The following is an 18,225-nucleotide window of genomic DNA, read 5'->3' as shown; positions in this document are numbered from 1 at the left end:
TTCCGTTTAAATTCTCCCAATCGTTACTAGAACAATACAACTGGCATCAGAGTCGTTCCGTCCTAGCATCATGGTAGCCCAAACCTGTAAGGAGCTGCAAGAAACTAACAACAAACAATAAGTTGAGATTGATTCTCTACATGATAAAGTAAACAATCTTGTTGTTCAACTCAGTACCATGTCTACTAAAGAGGATCTACAGTCGATGAAAGCAGAAATTGAAAAGAGTTTTCAGTCTCAGTTGGAAATTTTTTTTTCTAATCGAGATCTAAATAAAATCAGCTGGATGCTTCGAGTTCAAATACAGGTGGATTTCATTCTAATTTTCACTCTGGGGGTCGCGATTCTACTCAATTTCATGGAATGCCTGAGCTCGATTTTCCTCGATTTGATGGTGATAATCCAAAGAGCTGGATCCAAAAATGTGAATGTTACTTCCATATGCACAACATCAATGAGCTACATAAGACAAGGATGACAGAAATCCATCTGGATGGTAAGGCAAATAAATGGTATGACAACTTTTGTCTTAATAAAACTGATATTTCTTGGCCATATTTCTGTGATAATGTGTGTGCAAGATTTGAGAACCCTGCTCAGGATAACATTGTGGGTTTCTTCAATAAATTGTCCCAATTGACCACTGTTGAAGCCTACTTTGAAGAATTTGAGTATTACAAAGCCTTATTACTAAGTGTAAACCAAGATTTTCCAGAGTCTTATTTTATAGATAGTTTTATTGGGGGTTTAAAGGAAGAACTTAGAAGTTCAGTTTTGATGTTTGATCCAAAAACTTTACTACATGCTTTTTCCTTGGATAGAATGCAAGAGAAAACCCTTACACTGCAACAAAAAAACATTAAGCCCACACCAAAGGTTTTTCCTACTTCCTTTTCCACCACTAGACCATTAACACCTGCCACTTCCTTCACTAAACCTGTATCCACACCCTCACCTTCATCCATTCTACAGTCTGCTCCAAAAGCTAATCCAACCTTGCCACTAAAAGATTAACCCCTGAACAAGTGCAATCCAGGAAGGCCCAAGGATTGTGCTTCAATTGTGATGAAACTTACAAGAGAGGCCACATTTGTAAAAAGCAATATTTATGTGTCATTATAGGAGAAGAAGCTGAGGATATATTTGACCAGGGAGGTGACCCTCCAATTGTTACTGAAGAGGATTCTCCATTAGACAGTGATATGGAGATCTCATTACATGCTCTCACTGATACTATATCTGGTGATACTATAAGAATTCCTGGCCTTCTAAAGAAACAATCTATTTCAATACTTATTGATATTGGTAGCACACATAGATTTATTGACTCTACTCTGGCTACTAGTTTAGCTTGCCCAATTGCACACACTGCCAGCCTATTGGTCACAATAGCAAATGGTGAAAAAACTGTAAGTTCTGGTATCTGCTCTCAACTGGAATGGTCTATGCAAGGCCACAAGTTCTCTGGAGATTTGAGATTACTTCCTCTTGGTGGGTGTGACATATTTTTGGGAGCTGAGTGGCTAAAGAATCTGGGGGATGTTCTGTTCAACCTATCCAAGCTCTGCATTACCTTCAAACACAGAGGTAAGAAAATTACTTTAACTGGTGTTCAACAGAAATCTTTTCTTAGCATGATGTCTAGCTCTGCAGTTAAGAAATACTTTCAAAAGCACTCCCATGGACTTGTTGGTCAATTATATTCAATTTCTTCCTCATCTGTCCAACCCACCACTCCATCTCAGGTCACTAAATTACTTCATCAATATCCTGATGTGTTTACTGAGCCAAAAACACTACCACCTGAGAGAACACTGGACCATAAAATCCCTCTCAAGCCCAATTCTGAGCCAGTGAACCTCAGATCATATAGATGCCCCTATGTTCAAAAATCCATTGTGGAGAATCTGGTAAAGGAGATGCTCACCTCAGGCATTATTCAACCAAGTCACAGTCCTTTTGCTTCACCTATTCTGCTTTTCAAGAAAAAGGACATCACTTGGAGATTTTGTGTGGATTACAGAAAGTTTAATAGCCTCACAATTAAGGATAAATTTCCAATCCCCATCATTGATGATCTCTTGGATGAATTACATGGCTCCAAGTATTTTACTAAGATTGATCTTAAGTATGGGTACCATCAAATCAGAGTTTATCCTTCAGATATACACAAGACTGCATTTAGGACTCATCATGGGAACTTTGAGTTCAAAGTAATTACATTTGGCCTCACTAGTGCTCCAGCAACCTTTCAATCTCTCATGAATGACATTTTTAAAGACCATCTCAGGAAGTTCATTCTTGTCTTTTTTGATGACATATTGGTCTATAGTCCCTCCTTAGAAAAGCACTTACTTCACTTACAAACCACATTGGAACTACTCAGACAATATCAGTTGACAACTAACTTTTCAAAATGCTCTTTTGGCCAATCTCAGATGGAGTATCTGGGACACATCATTACTAGTACTGTAGTTATGGCTGACCCTTAGAAGATCTCTGCAATGCTGGACTGGCCTACACCTACAACTATTAAAGCATTGAGGGGATTCTTGGGCCTTACAGGATACTATAGAAAGTTTGTGAAAGACTATGGAATTATTAGCAGGCCACTTACTGATCTGTTGAAGAGAGATGCTTTCACATGGTCTCCTGCAGCCAATGCAGCTTTCACACAACTCAAGAAGGAAATGTCCACCACTCCTGTTCTTGCTCTTCCTGATTTCAGCAAGCCTTTTATTCTTGAAACTGATGCATGTGACTCTGGCATTGGAGTTGTGCTTATGCATGAGAGAAGAGCTATTGCTTATTACAGTAAACCACTTCGGCCAAGGGCTGTTTCCATGTCCACTTATGAGAAATATCTCTTAGCAATTGTCCAAGCAGTCACTAGGTGGAAACACTACCTACAAGGCCAACATTTCATTATCAAGACTGACCATCAAAGCATACACTATTTCTTGGAGCAGAAAATTTCTACAGGCTTGCAGTAGAAATGGCTTATGAAGCTGTTGGGCTTTGACTATGAGATACAGTACAAGAAGGGCTCAGAGAATAAAGTATCTGCTGCTCTCTCTAGAAGAGCTCACTCCACTGCCACCTGCTCAGCAATTTCTATTTCTCAACCTACTTGGGCTCAAGATATTATTTCTAGATATGCTGAGGATTCTAAGGCACAACATCTTATAGCTCAGCTGACCACTGCTCCTCAGTCAACTGTCAACTACACTTACATCAATGGGGTTTTAAGATACAAAAACAGAATTCATGTCGGCAGTTCTCATACCACCAAGTCCAATATTTTGAACTCCATATACTCTTCAGTTGTTGGTGGGCATTCAGGCATGCAAGCCACTTACATTAGAGCCAAATCTTATTTTTATTGGCCTTCCATGAAAAAGAAAATTCTCTTATATGTTTCCACCTGTGATGTATGTCAGAGGAATAAAGGGGAACACACTTTTCCTGCTGGTCTTCTACAGCCATTGCCCATTCCAGATCATGCTTGGAAACACATATCCATGGATTTCATTGAGGGATTACCAACGAGTGAAGGGAAATCTGTTATTCTTGTGGTAGTTGACAGATTAACCAAGTATAGCCACTTCATTGGACTACACCATCCCTTCACTGCTTCTTCTGTTGTTAGAGAATTTATTTCTAATGTTTTCAAGCTTCATGGTCTGCCCTCTTCTATTATCTCTGATAGAGGCAAAATCTTTACCAGCAATTTTTGGCAAGACTTATTCAAAGCTCTAGGCACTCAGTTGCACCTCAGTACAGCTTACCACCCAGAAACGGATGGTCAAACAGAGAGAGTGAACTCTTGTCTTGAGAGTTACTTGAGATGCATGTGTGGCCATCAACCTAATAAATGGCATTTTTGGCTTCCCCTTGCAGAATGGTGGTATAACACAAATTACCACACCAGCTTAAAGATGAGCCCATTTCAAGCTCTGTATGTCTATCTTCCTCCTCACTTGGCTTTTCCTTCTACTGCTACAACTTCTGTTGCTGAGGTGGAGACATATCTCAAACAAAGAGATATTTTTCTTGATTTGTTGAAGGATGCTCTGAAGAAATCTCAGGAGAGGATGTAGTTTTTTGCTAATCAAAAGCGAACTGACAGGACCTTCTCTGTGGGTGAGAAGGTTTACCTTAAGCTGCAACCATATAGACAAACTTATGTGGCTCTCAGGAGAAATTTGAAGCTTGCTGCCAAGTACTATGGCACATCCACTGTGTTACAAAGAATTGGCTCGACTGCATACAAGCTCCAGTTACCAGCTGAAGCTCGAATCCATCCAGTATTTCATGTATCCCAGCTGAAGCAACATATTGGTACAACTCACATTCCTTCACCTGCACTGCCTGTTTTGGATACAAATGGCCAGTTTTTGGTCATTCCTGCAGCTGCTCTAGATTCCAGGACCATTCTGCAAAATGGGGTTTCTATACCTCAGCTGTTGATTCAATGGACAAATTCTTCTGCAACAGACGCCACATGGGAAGATGCAAAGCACATCACTCGACACTTTCCTAAGTTCCATCCTTGAGGACAAGGATCTTCTCATGGGGAGGGTATTTGTCATGTGCATTCTATTGTCGATGTCTTCCCTTAGTAAACCTACGTATCCCCTTATCATTGTGAGATGTGTTAGCTTTTATTTTGGTAATTGTTGCCTAATAAGTTGTCAACACGTGTTTGATTGGGATTAGCAAGTCATTAGGTCTTCTCTCCCAATTATAGGCGTATTTAAGTTGTAATGAACCCTGTTTTTGGGGTAAGCATGAATTAATGAAATATTAGGCTGTTGAGGCAGAGGTTACTATTATCATGTCATTATCTGTCCAAATTCCATTCACTTTCCGTTTAAATTCTCCCAGTCGTTACTAGAACAATACATATTTGCATAATGACATAATAGGCTTAATTTTTGTTTGTTAAAAGTTTATTCAATCTTTTATCAATACTTGCATATCGACATATGAAAGAAATAACACTACCCCATTTTTGGGTATTAGCAACGGCTAAATCCCGTTGCAAAAGGGACATGCAACATCAGCAGCCGTTGCGAAACGTGGCGTTGCATTTGTTTTGCAATAGCGCTTCAGCAGTTGCCGTGTTGCAAATTGATTTAGCAACAGTCAGCATCTGTTGCTATATTTTTGTCGCAACTGTTGGAAGCTGTTGTGTAATTGAAAATTTGCCACAGATAAGAAGCCGTTGCGAAATTTAGAACAAAAAACTCAGAACGACTATTCTTATCCGGACCTAATTTTATTATTCTGGTTCTAAATTTAGCAACAGTTTATAGCCGTTGCTAAATTTTTGCAACAAGAAAAAAATGTTGAGTCAATTTATTATTGACCTAGTCAGGAATTCCATGCAACATTTTCAGGCCAAATTCTACTGAGAGACGCATTGTTATCGCACTGAACAACAGTCTTCCATTTGAACAATATATTCAGGCCAGTAAAAATACAACCTATATCCTTCAGGGTCACAAAGCTTTAAGTTCCTTGTACATTTCCAAGTGTGCTCCTCCTCCAAAATCCTGGAAAAACACAACTGCAAGTTAGTCATCCTGTAGATATTATGAACACAAGCAGAAGGTGACCTTTCAAGCTTATATTTTGTAGTTTCTGAAAGCATGTTCATTCCTAACATATGTACATAATCTATCAATGTTCGGATTCCCACAACTTGAACACATAACACGGAATTCTGAATACCAATTCAACTTCTAATTCATAGATAACACCTTGAAATAAAATATTGACTCCAGAAGTCATCATATTGAAGTGCTCAGTCATTACATGAAAGCTGACTGCATACTTGTTCCATCTTCATTTCCTACAAGAACAACATAACCGCAGTTTATAGCAAAATAAATAAACAGTAAAAGTGAATGAATCTAGAATACAGATACAAAAAATAAATATATGTTGTGTATGTGTTTTGTGGTGAGGGCGGGGGGGGATTCAAAAAGAAAAAAAAAACTGTTCCTAGAGAGCTTCTTTTAAATGAGACACAAGTGTCAATCTAGATTATTCAGCAGCTGTCGTCCATTCGATGCACTCTCCCAGTATAGTAAGATGTCCTCGCAGCATTGCAACAAACTCGGATCCATTGGCATGCTTTGTTCATCAAAGAGAAACAAGTTCGTGCATTTTGAAAATGTCCAGTAAATTTAAATGATGCTTAGCTCGTAATCATCTTATGTAGAAAATGCATTATTAAATATACATACCAGTTGTAGTGCAACATTTCTTCCAAACCCATCCTCATTCTGTCAATTCCAAGTACTATCAATATTTCTAGTATAAGATCACACCAACTTAGAGAAACACAAAACCTGCAAAGGTCATGAGTTGGAAACAAGAAGGTTAAATTGGATTAACTGCACAAGTGAAATCGCACAAACTAACGTAAGATAAATACAATTTAATCATCAGGTCTCGTAGCTAAACAACACAAAAGAGCAAGCCAACAAAATCTATACGATTTCGAAACAAACTGTATCAATATATTCTGATCAAATGGCAGATATATACGCAAACATCTATCATATCCTACGCATTATATACATGGTAATTATTGTGTTCCAAGATAACAATATTAAGACTTAGAAGTTGATTTTAAAAAAACAAAATCAATTGTAATTCTACTTCTCCATGATATCCTCGACACCTTGACATCCACCACCAAGACCCCCTCCCCGATCCCCCCCACCTTATCCACCACATCACCTTCCAAACAATCCACAATACTCCTGTATAATTATTACTAAGATTTTATTTTTTATTTTTTTACAAAAAAAGCACAGAGAAGCTTACAGATTCATTCTGGGTCGCCAAGCAACGTTCAAACTCGTCTGTAACCTCGCCAAGCAACGATTCCACCAGCTGTATGAGCAAAGAATAGTATTTTCTGTCAAAGTTAGAACCAATAACTCTAAAAATGAAGCAAGAGTTGGAAGAAAATGTAAACGATTTCAGAAATTACCAAACCTACCATAGGAACTTTAACAGGGTTCCTGTCTGATTGAACAACACGAATAAGGTTATCCAATTTCCAATTAGTATGCTCATCAAAGTTTGAAGAATTGACGTACTCGTATGACTCAACTCAATTTATTTAGAAGTTTTAAATTTCTAAACTATTCAACAGAGAAACCATACTGAAAGAACTTACCTGTTGAGCATCAATCCCATAAGTCCAGAATCTGTTGTTATCAGAACACGGATGTTCTGTGATTTTATAGTTCAGCATCAATTCCACGAGCCCGTACAAACTTATTAGTACCTGGGGTAACACTTCTCTTACTGACTCAAGTAAGTAAATCAATTGCTGAGCCAAACCAAAACCACATCAAATTACCTGTCTTAATTGCTGCAAACAAGAAAGATTTCTCATTTGATTAATTTTGTTGTGAATTCAAAATTAAAACAAGTTAACAAACTCATATCTCAAATTAAACCATAAAATACATAAATTCATCAAAAATTCCCCAAAATACAAAGAAAAAAAAATCATGAACAACCAACCCAGTTGCAATGTCTTCCCGCATTTCTGAATTCATCACAAACCAGAACCACCAACAATAATTGCCTCATCCATGTCCTAACATTCATCTAACCCTTCTACTTATCTCAAAATCCAAATCCAGCTCAAGAAAACCATTGAAACAGTTGTTTTGATTCCTCCTGAGTCTCTTGAGCACAACCACCACAAACAGCTCTTGATTTAGCAACTGGAGTTCAAACTAAAATCAACCTAAAACCCATCTTCCATTCAGCTGTTCATTACCACCAAACCCTAGCTCTTCATGAATCTGCTGCAATTTATCCATTCAACCATCTTCTTTCTTCATAAACCAATTCTTCTTCATCTGCGGGTCTACAATCAACAATAATTTGTTTCATTACTTCTTCTTCTCAGCATTAACCATCTCTTCTTCATCTATTTCATCTCGAAATCACCCAAATCAGTTTTCTGTCAAACACAACACCCATTCAATCTCAGTGAAACAAAAAAAAAAATCCCTAAAAACCCACAAACCCTAGAATCAGTGAAACAAAATCTATCAAATACCTAGACCCGTAGTCATAAAGAAATTTAAAATCAGAATCAAATTAACCAACCTCATACGAACTATGAGAGAACAAATTTCACCCGTTTATAATTATTAACCATCAATCACGAAACCAAAAACAAATTAGATAAATTTGATGAAAAAAATAAAATCTAAAATAAATCTGCCAGTTACCTTTGTTGGTAGATTTAGAAAGAGAGATGATGATAATGATGATGAAGAAGAAGAAGATAGTAAGAAATTGCAAGCGTATGAGTACGGAGAGAGGGAGGAACAGGAGGAGGAGGATGAGGGAGTTGTTTCTATAATAGAAAGAGAAAATGGGATAAAAGGATATAAACTAGGGTTATAACGTGTTACATTGCACACAGTTGGTTCGCACGCCTGTAATTCAGGTGTTACCTTGCACACGGTTGGTTCGCACGCCTGTTAATGTCAGCCGTTGCGAATTGCAACAGAGCTCAAAATTTCGCAATTGCTTATAAATTTCACAACCGCTTCAAGCAGTTGCAAATTTTAGAGCAGTTACAAATTTTAGAGCAGTTGCAAAATCTGTTGCGAATTCGCAACTGCGTTAGAGCTGTTGCAAAGTTTAGTTGCTATTCGGGAAAAATGTTGTAATGTAACTTTTGACCACATATGGGACAATCATAGTTCACGAACGCAAACACACATATCCCATAACAATTTGCAATGTATGAAACCATAAAGATTAATACTTCAAAAATCATCTTCCAAATAAACTTTAGAATATAAAAACATTGCATGATGAAAATCGTTGGAAATAGCTATGTGTACTCATAATAATGGCTATTCCAAACCCTAGTTATCCTTCTTAAAAACACAAGAATAAAATTCTCATAAGAAATTTCCTAGACATTAAGACCTTTGAAAAAAATTCTTTATCGTCTCTGAACTCCTTGTCGTCAACAACCATTGGGACATAAGGTTCATGAAGGTAGGAATTGATATTAATATACCTTCTTTACTAATTCCGAACCAGGGCCTTCTGAATTTCAAGAGTCTTAAAAAGAAAAGCCTTTATTTTTTGAATTTCCTTCCTTGTTTCCTTCAACTCTTCAAGAACATCAGAAAACTTCTGAGAATTTGAAGGAACAACTCTTGGTTTCTCACATTCCTTCTTTTTCTTTTCAAAGTTAAAGGTAATGGAGTTCTTTATTTTTCCTTCATGATTGATGGCTTAACAATCATATTGACATATTTTCTATTAGAAGACATGATGCTTGGAGTATCCATATGTATAGGGGCTTGTGAGAGAAATTCACAATCTAACCTCAACAAGCAGTCTTAAGATATAAAGAGTATCAGAGAAGGAAAAAAGAATGTAGGGTTACGAAACCTTTAAAAATATCTTGTAATAATCCATCGTTAACAAACTCCTTCTATGTGATTGATCACAAGAGATTCAAGTTGTTTGTGTGCAGGTATTTATTGAAGATCTAAGAAGATTTGAAGACAAAGAAGATTCCTTGTTTGAGTTCATAATCTTTGGTGTGCACAAAACTTGATCGGTTGGGGATCCAACTATAATCGGTTTATCCTTGTGATAGACTAGATTGATTAGTTGCATATATCGGCATCAGTATTTAGTATCTTGATCAGATCCTATTATTGATTGCATAGTCTAGAAAATTATTCTGGTAGTTGTTGATTAGATTGATATAGAACCCAACAAAGGAGTTTTTTTTTTTTGCTAGGAAAAAGGAATTTCATTACTTAACGAGAGTTTACAAGATTTAGGAGAAAATATGGGCAGTTGTTTCTATCTCATTCTCCAGATACATTTCCAACTCTACTATGCTTGGCAGCTATGTCTGCAGTACCATTAAGAGATCTTTTGACATGTTTGAATCTAACCAAATGAATATCCTTTAAAATAAATAAACAATCATCTAGAATTGAGCAGGAATTCCAACTAGTTTTTCCTCTGATATTTTTAAGATATGCCACAACATTTTTGGCATTACTGACTAAGTAAACATCTTGAAGATTCCTCTCCTTGATCCACTTAGCAGCTTCTAGAAGAGAACCACTTTCAGCATCTTCAGAGATTGCTTTCCTTCCAGCTACTAATTTGCATCCTTTGAATTCACCTGCATTACTCGTTTCTACAATTCCAATCCCAGAATTGTTAGTATCATTATCAAAAGAGGAATCACAATATAAGATTAGACTATCTTGTGAAATATGTTGCAGGAAATTAGGATTATTATCATGAGCTGAGATAATAGCATTAGTATTAAGAATAGATACTAGATTGTTGAAAATATCAGCATAAATTCTAAGTACAGTCCTAGCTGTAACTTGGGGGTTAGGTGTTTTGTTTTCAAAGACTTTAGAAGACCTGTCTTTCCAAATACACCAAGTACAATTCATAAAAGTAACTAAATGGGGATGCAATTGGCATGAGGTGAGCCATTTAGTAACCCAATATTTTAGATTAATGTTAGAATTCAGATCCTGCAAAATAAGATTACTGACAATGGGAATATTAGACCAAAAATTTCTAGCAAAGGGACACTGAAGAATCATATGCTCAGGAGTTTCAATAGCATTAGAATTACACACCTTACATCTGTCATCATGATTATTATTATTATATCTAGCCAATTTGCTGCCTGTAGGAAGAATATTTTAAACACATTTCCATAGAAAAAGTTGGGTTCTAGGCAATAAAGGAGATTTCCAAAGAGCTCTACGGACCTCAATATCATGGTTATTGATTGAATTATGAGGGAGTTCATTAGATAGTAATTTTTAAACAGATTTGACAGTTAGAATTCCATTTTTATTATAAGGCCAAACAAGTTTGTCATTACCAGAGATAGGAACTCTCATGCCGCAAATTTTCAGGCAATTTTCACTAGTGAAAAAATCTTGAACTAATGGAACATTCCGTTCTCTAGAGTCATGCATAATGAAATCAGAAACCCTATAGTTAGGATTTGGTTGGATAACACATAATAGCCTTTGTCAAACTCATATCACTTTGATTGAAAAGAGTTGTTACCAAAAAGATTTGTTGTTTCTTTAGTGTTTGGAATACGAACCAAAGGAATTGCTCCAAGTGTGTGACTTATTACAAGTTGGAGGCACAGGGATACTGAGGAAACTAGGTGAACTATAGGTTTAGTTGCTTGGTCTCAACAATACAAAGTTGGTTTGGATTTTGTATAGCGGCTTTATTCTGAAAGTATTCAATTCTGGAAAAGGTCCCAGGGTTTTTCTGCATTTGCGGTTTCCTCGTTGACAAAATCCTGTTGTGTCGTTTACTTTTGTTTTACATAATTATAATTTTTTATTATGATTTAAAGTAAATTACACAAACTTTAATTCCTTGTTACTTGATAACAATTCTATAGTGTTTGGTTAAGCCCGAACCTATTATCAAGTAATCACACTTTGATTGTTGTATTGTCTTGATCTCGTATCCATAGACGATCATACAAAGTGTGAATATTGATTTGTTGTATTGTCTCAACTTAGTCCATACACAATCACTTTTGGAGAAAGGACTTATAGATGGAAAATTTTTAGATTGAGTATTTGGGTACCCTCGTCTTTTCAATTGGTATCAGAGCAGGCAAACACGAAAAGATCAAACAATCTGTGTTTGATGCAATCCAACCTATAAGAATTGAACCTATTTCTGATTCACTTAATGTTATGCAAGAGTATGAATACTCAAAAGTTAACGATGTTCCTACTTTGTTGACCCATGATCCAGGAGTTACAAAAGTTAAGAGAACATCTGAGTCTATCTCTGATGGAAAGGAAGATGTTGATAAAGAGTTGATAAAACTCCTAAAGCCTATTAAATCTCTGTCTATAAAAATGTTGATACTAAAGACAAAGTAAAATCTTCTTAAACATGAGATCATAGATAAAGACATCCAACTAAATATTCTATCCAAAGAGAATATGGATATCACTGTCAAATTAGAAGCTCTTGGTAAATCTATTACTCAAGATCAAGAGACTCATCATGTGATTCTCACCAATGATGGTGTTTTAATTTCTTCCGATAATGAGGAAACAAGAATTCCTAGCTCGACTCTTGAAGATTGTGATAATCCTATCACAACAGAAATAGATCATGATGATGGTAGTCTACCTAACTACATCAAGTCGGAAGAGGATGAGAAACCAAATTCTAAATCTACTGATGATTAAACGAAATCTTGTCCAAAGGAAACTTTGAACCGATTCCGTAAAGGTGATCTTAAGGAATACAATTTTCAATCACTTGACAAGAAACTTATACCTCTTCGAAATACCGTGGTAAAAATATTGAAAGAAGTTTCTTATCTTAAAAAACTGAACGATTATTCCTCAGTAGGAAGACATAATTTACCCCACATTGATAAAGTCAACTCAAGAGAATCAAAAGTAAGAGTTGATAATCGCTTCTAGAAAAAGGTTCCTCCTCACCCATATCGAAACAGTTGTTTTGATGAAGAACAATTCCAAAAGAAAGGGAAAGAGAGAATCTCTGCAAAAGGAAACAATCAGGAATTTCCGATAATTGTTTCAAATAATCATGTTGATGTGCATCATAAGGAAATCCTTATAATGGGAAATTCATATGAAAATCTCATTAAAAGAATTAAGAGAGATTTATCCATCTCTGAAAATTCTCACATCAGTACAGTTTCTCCTGATGATCATATCTTTAGATCAAGGAAGGATCATCTTCCTCGGAGAACATATTTTGGGCAGAAATTCTGAAACAGAAACATGAATTATGTTTCTGATACTCGATATAAACAAGAAGAGGCTTACTCCAATACAACCTAGTTGTATGAAAACTGTGCACTCTTATCCTGGTTTGTGCTCGTAACTTTTGAGATGAGAAGCACATTAAATAAGAGCACATGTCATGAGATTCATACCAATTTTCGGTAATAAGAGATATTTAAACACTTAGCTTTGGAGTTCCATTTTGTAAGAGAGTTGGTTCAATCCAAAACCTTGCAGGTGGTTTATATTCCAATATTGCAGCAGGCAGCTGATATATTCACTAAGGGTCTTAGTATTCCATGATTTGAGTTTAAAGCACAAACTGAAGGCGATGCGTCCCCGTCAGCTTGAGATGGGCTAGTGACAATATAATCAGTTGATATTACTCTTGCCAGTTAAGCTTTGTTAACTGTTTTATTGCATGTCTGTAAGTTAGTCTGCATGTAGTCTTTTTACTGTGTGCCTTTATCCTTCTTTGTTCGTACAGGTATAGTGTTGTTGTGACAACCTGTATTGTTGACTTTTGTTTATAAAAAGAGATTCATCTCTTATGTGTTGGTTAATGAGAATCAAGCTTTACCGTTTATTTCAATCAACTAGTTTGAACTTAGGTCACTGATATCATCACCCACTAACTTCATTGTTAGTAATTCCACATATAATGTTTGATGAAGAAAATTCATCCAAAATGAAAGAAATCCATCCAAAATAATGAATTTCATATCAAACTTTTCTAAAAACAAGACAAAAGTTTACCACTGTCTTAATTTACTGGAGCAAAAATAACTTTAATATGTGTCACGATTTTTAACCATCCTCAGTTTCAACTCTCTTTTTCTCAGGAGTATATTTCGTCATCCATGGTTCTCCATCAAAATCACATTTTTCTCCTCCTTTTCATCAAAGACTGATTCATAAATTTTCCCCAGTTCAAACCCCTTCAAAAAATCCCCAAATCCAATTCCACAAACCCAAATTATCATCACACAAATCTTTATTCAATCAAATTTTAATTTGGGTAAAAACATAATTGGAAACATTCTCATCAGGTATGATAAAAATCTGATCTTTTTGAATTTTTTTTACATTTTTCATTTTTCAATGAATTCATCAGATTCAGAAAAAGGGTTTTTCCCAGAAGAAGTTATACTTCAAATCCTTGCAAGATTACCAATCAAATCATTATACAAATGTAAATCAGTTTGTAAAAATGGGTACAAAATCCCTTCACAGAATTACTTTATTACCCTTTACAATGATATCTCATCAAAGAATCCAATGATACTAGTTGAAGTCATCAAATCATTTTATGTGAAATCTTGTTTTATATGTGTTGATAGATTTAAAGGGGTTGGTGAATTTTCTTTGGATTTTATTAAGGGTGACAGGGTTAAAGTTAGAGCATCTTGTACTGGTTTGTTATGTTGTGCTAGTATTCCTAATAAGGGGGTTTACTATGTTTGTAATCCAATGACTAAAGATTATAAGTTGTTGCCGAAGACTCGAGAGAGGCCTATGACTAGGTTTCATCCTGATGATGAAGCTACATTAGTTGGTTTGGGTGTGGACTGTGGATATGGTTAAAGGGAAGTTTAATGTTGTTTTAGCGGGGTTTTATCGTCCGTTCGGTAGGAGACCGCTTGATTCATTTGTTTGCTTGGTGTATGATTCTGAGGTGAATTGCTGGAAAAGATCGGTTACCTCGTTGAATGAGGAGTTTACACATATGAATAAGAATCAAGTTGTGTTTGTGAATGGGTATTTGCATTGGTTGACTTGCAGTTGTATGTATGTACTTGTGTTTGATATTGAAAATGATGTTTGGAGGAAGATTACGTTGCCGAAAGAAGTAGTGAATGGGTGTGGATACAGAGTTCATTTGTTGGAGTTGGATGGATTTTTGTCAATGATTCAGATTTCGGATTTCTGGATGACAATTTGGGTGTTGAAGGATTATGCGGAAGAAGAATGGTATGAGAGGGATAAAGTGAGTCTTAGGTGTATCAAAGGACTTGTGCCGAGTGTTTTTCCAATTAGTCAGACTAGTGAATTTGTATTATTGGCAACTCAAAGACAGATATTGGTCTATCATCGAAAGAGTCGATTGTGGAAGGAAATGTATTCTGCAAAGAACAGTTCGACTTATCCGTTATGGTTCTCGGCGCATGCTTTCAGAAGCACTATTTTCTCTTGTCGTGATGGTGCTGTGGACAACTCTCCTTAACGCAGGCATGTGTTCTCAAGTTAATTATGCTGTTGTATATAGGCCTTTACTGCTTAAAAGTTTGATTTTCTCATTTTCCTTTCTGATGAGTCCTTGTAAATTTGTAGAAATTTCGTTTTCAAGGCTTGAAAATTTCACAGTTCGTGGTTAGTTTCCTTCTGTAATATAAGTAACATGTTTGCTCAAATGCTGATTGTCTTGAGCTTGTTATCTAACCTATTGTCAGTTGATTTCACTGTTCTGTATGTAACAAGTACTTTGTTGGTTTGAAATGTCTATCGAGCATCAAATAATTATGTTCTGCATTATGTCTGTTTGAAAGATCTTTTGGTTCTGTTCCTATCCTTTTTCTATAAATGAGATTATGCATAAATAGTTTAAATATCTGTTGCATATTTATGTTATTGGTATCATACTATTATCCCATTGATATACTGAGATACCCATATTGGGATTTTCTTTGGTCATGTTCTGCCACCTGAATCTCAGTAAGTCTTTATCTTTTTGAGAACTCCTTTCTATTTCCCGAGACTTAGAAGAGGGAAAGTGTTATGAGGAACCTACGGAGCTTATCTCCTGCAGACAACTTCATAAAGGTGGAGTTTTGCTTAAATTAAACACCTCGTAGTGTTTAACATTATAGGAGTATTCCATACACAGCCTGAATTGACTGCTGACTTACAGGCAATTCCAGGTCCTGAATTGACATCTTGACCAATATGAATATGCCACATAGAGCAGTCAAATTCTTCTTACTTAACTTGCCTGGATCAATATACTTGTTTCAAGAGATTTGTGTTGTTGAACGGCAGTCAAAGCTTTAGACAGTGTAGATTACTGCAGCTGGATCAGGTGGAGTATTAATTTAGTATCAATTTCAAATTGGAATTGGATTTTCTTAGAGACGGAGATGATTCAGACTGTTGGATAAGAAATTAGTATCAGTATAAATTTGAGTAACACACAAATTACACCAGGAATATATATCTTCAGTATAGTTGCGATTGGTTCAGGAATAGAAATGTGTTGGGAATCAGTAATAGGCTCATAGGTTCATTCTTATTGCATTCTTCACCATTGCCGAGGAAACAGAGGATGCAGGGTCGACTGCTTTTCGGATTTTTACAATGTTGAAAGCAGTGCTTGCAGCATGCCCTGCAATGGCAAATACATCTTCTGTTACCTCCCCTGCACTTTCTCCAAATCTGTATATAAGAATCATAATAGCCGATAGCCAATAAGTTGACGAATCAGGGTAAGCTGAAATCAGGTTAAAAGATGTAAGTGGATGCAACCAGTAGGTCGAATGGGCTGAGCCAAAATTTTACTTTTGTATCTTCTACTAGTAGTTTATGTAACCAATTTATTATGAAAATGTAATTAAAAGCACCCAAAAGAAAGTCTCATCAGTATATGGGTATTAGATACAAGTGGTTGGATGATTATATTTTGAGTATCCTCACCTTTCACTGACCATTTTGGTTGCAGCTTTGGATGAGGCAGAAAGAGCTTTTTTTTCGGCAGCTTCAGCTGCATCCATAAAGTTGCCTGTATTTTCAAGGTGAGAATTTTTACTGAGCATTAACACTTGGGAATATTGCATTTGCTGAATGTGTGGAAATTAGTGTTTTACTTACTGAATGCACCGATAGAATCCAAGAGGACCTTTCCAGGTCCTGTGGCTAGAATTTTCCCCCCTGCACGGGAGCTGATTGGTCCAACTGCTGATCCAGTGCCCATCTCGACGATGTTAAGCACGGTCTTGCTCCTTTTCTCTGTGTTCTCTGAAACTGCCCTCACCCTGATTAAACAGCAACATATCTTAATATTGATATATGTTATTTTTTTGTTTTTATGGTCTTTGCTTATATATCAATTTTGTGTGTAACAGAGGAACTAAAACTGTCAAAAAAGGAAAAAAAATGGGTTTATGAAATATTTCTGCCTGCGGAAGTTACCTTGCTAAGCCCTTACTGAGTACACACTTCTTTTTACCATCTGTGGTTTTTTTGCTGCTCTTGTTGGTTTCAGTTTCAAGGTCAGCCTTCGTTTCTTCAGTTGCTCCGGTTATAACTATTGCTCCTCCCTTTTGAACCTGTTTTTTATATGTGACAGGTTAGCATTAGTATCAATAAAGCTAATAATCTCAATTGAAAAACAGAAAATTTGAGGATTTTGTTACCTGTTGGGTGTAGGCATTGCTCAACTTTGAAATCCCTTAATAATCTCACCTGTTCTGCCTGGCATTACTTGTGCCAAGACTGCACTGTACTTTTCAATCTTTGGTGCAAGCTCTGCCCAATTAAGAGCCCGAGCATTCGAAGTAGTTTCCGAAGGACTGGAAGACGAAACCCCAAAGAAGCAAGAGTGTTCTTTAAGAAATGAATCAAGATCAGTCAAACCACTACCAGATTGTTGTGAGAACGAAACACCATAGGTAAGATTCATATCTTCCATCGACAACGAAAATAAGTAATTACGCTCGTCAAGTTTCACCACTGGCTCATCTTTTGTTAAAGGCCACTGAAGTTCATCACCAACCTTAATTTGAATAGCTAAAGTTACATTCTCAGCAGAAAGCTTAGTAAGATTGAACTTTCCTTTTGCAATTTCTTCAGCTTCTCCTTCTTGAACCAAATTAACGGTGCATCCGGGGATTTGTAACAGCAGTTCTTCTTTGGGTGTTGTGGAAACTGGGGATGATTCAAATGCATTTTCAGGTGAGGGTTTGTTCGAAGATGGTAGATTCTTGCTAAGAAAACTGAAGAACATAATGTCGGCCGTATTGTTGTTAAGATTTGATGCAGAACGAAATGAAAGATAAAAACTATATTTTGTGTAGGAAATTATAAGATATGTATAGGAGGGAGAACAGAGGAAAGCTGTAAATGCGTCAAGTGTCCTTGCCCTTGCAGTGGAAGTACGTCAGGTAAGGCAATGAGACTTTCGGTTGTAGATAAATTTACATTAATATATCATGTTGGACAATCCTAATTATTGTTCCTACTGAAACATCTTACGACGTAAATTGTCGGTACTGGCTGGTAATGATTCTGCTGATGCTAATCCACCACCTTGGACATTTTGAGTGTTCACTTTTCAACTTAAATCTATTACACCCCTTTAAGTTGGATTGAACAG

At 36.3% G+C, this 18,225-nt stretch overlaps 2 pseudogenes; one reads left to right on the top strand and one right to left on the bottom strand.

Moving 5' to 3' along the window:
- Positions 1 to 13,480: 13,480 nt before the first annotated feature.
- LOC113326688 lies at positions 13,481 to 17,963 on the top strand (annotated as a pseudogene).
- On the bottom strand, positions 15,997 to 17,856 carry LOC113326860 (annotated as a pseudogene).
- Positions 17,964 to 18,225: the final 262 nt, after the last annotated feature.

Source organism: Papaver somniferum, unplaced genomic scaffold, assembly GCF_003573695.1.
Source record: "Papaver somniferum cultivar HN1 unplaced genomic scaffold, ASM357369v1 unplaced-scaffold_10, whole genome shotgun sequence".
In the NCBI taxonomy this organism is placed as follows: domain Eukaryota; kingdom Viridiplantae; phylum Streptophyta; class Magnoliopsida; order Ranunculales; family Papaveraceae; genus Papaver; species Papaver somniferum.
This window is presented reverse-complemented; position numbering and strand designations above follow the sequence as displayed.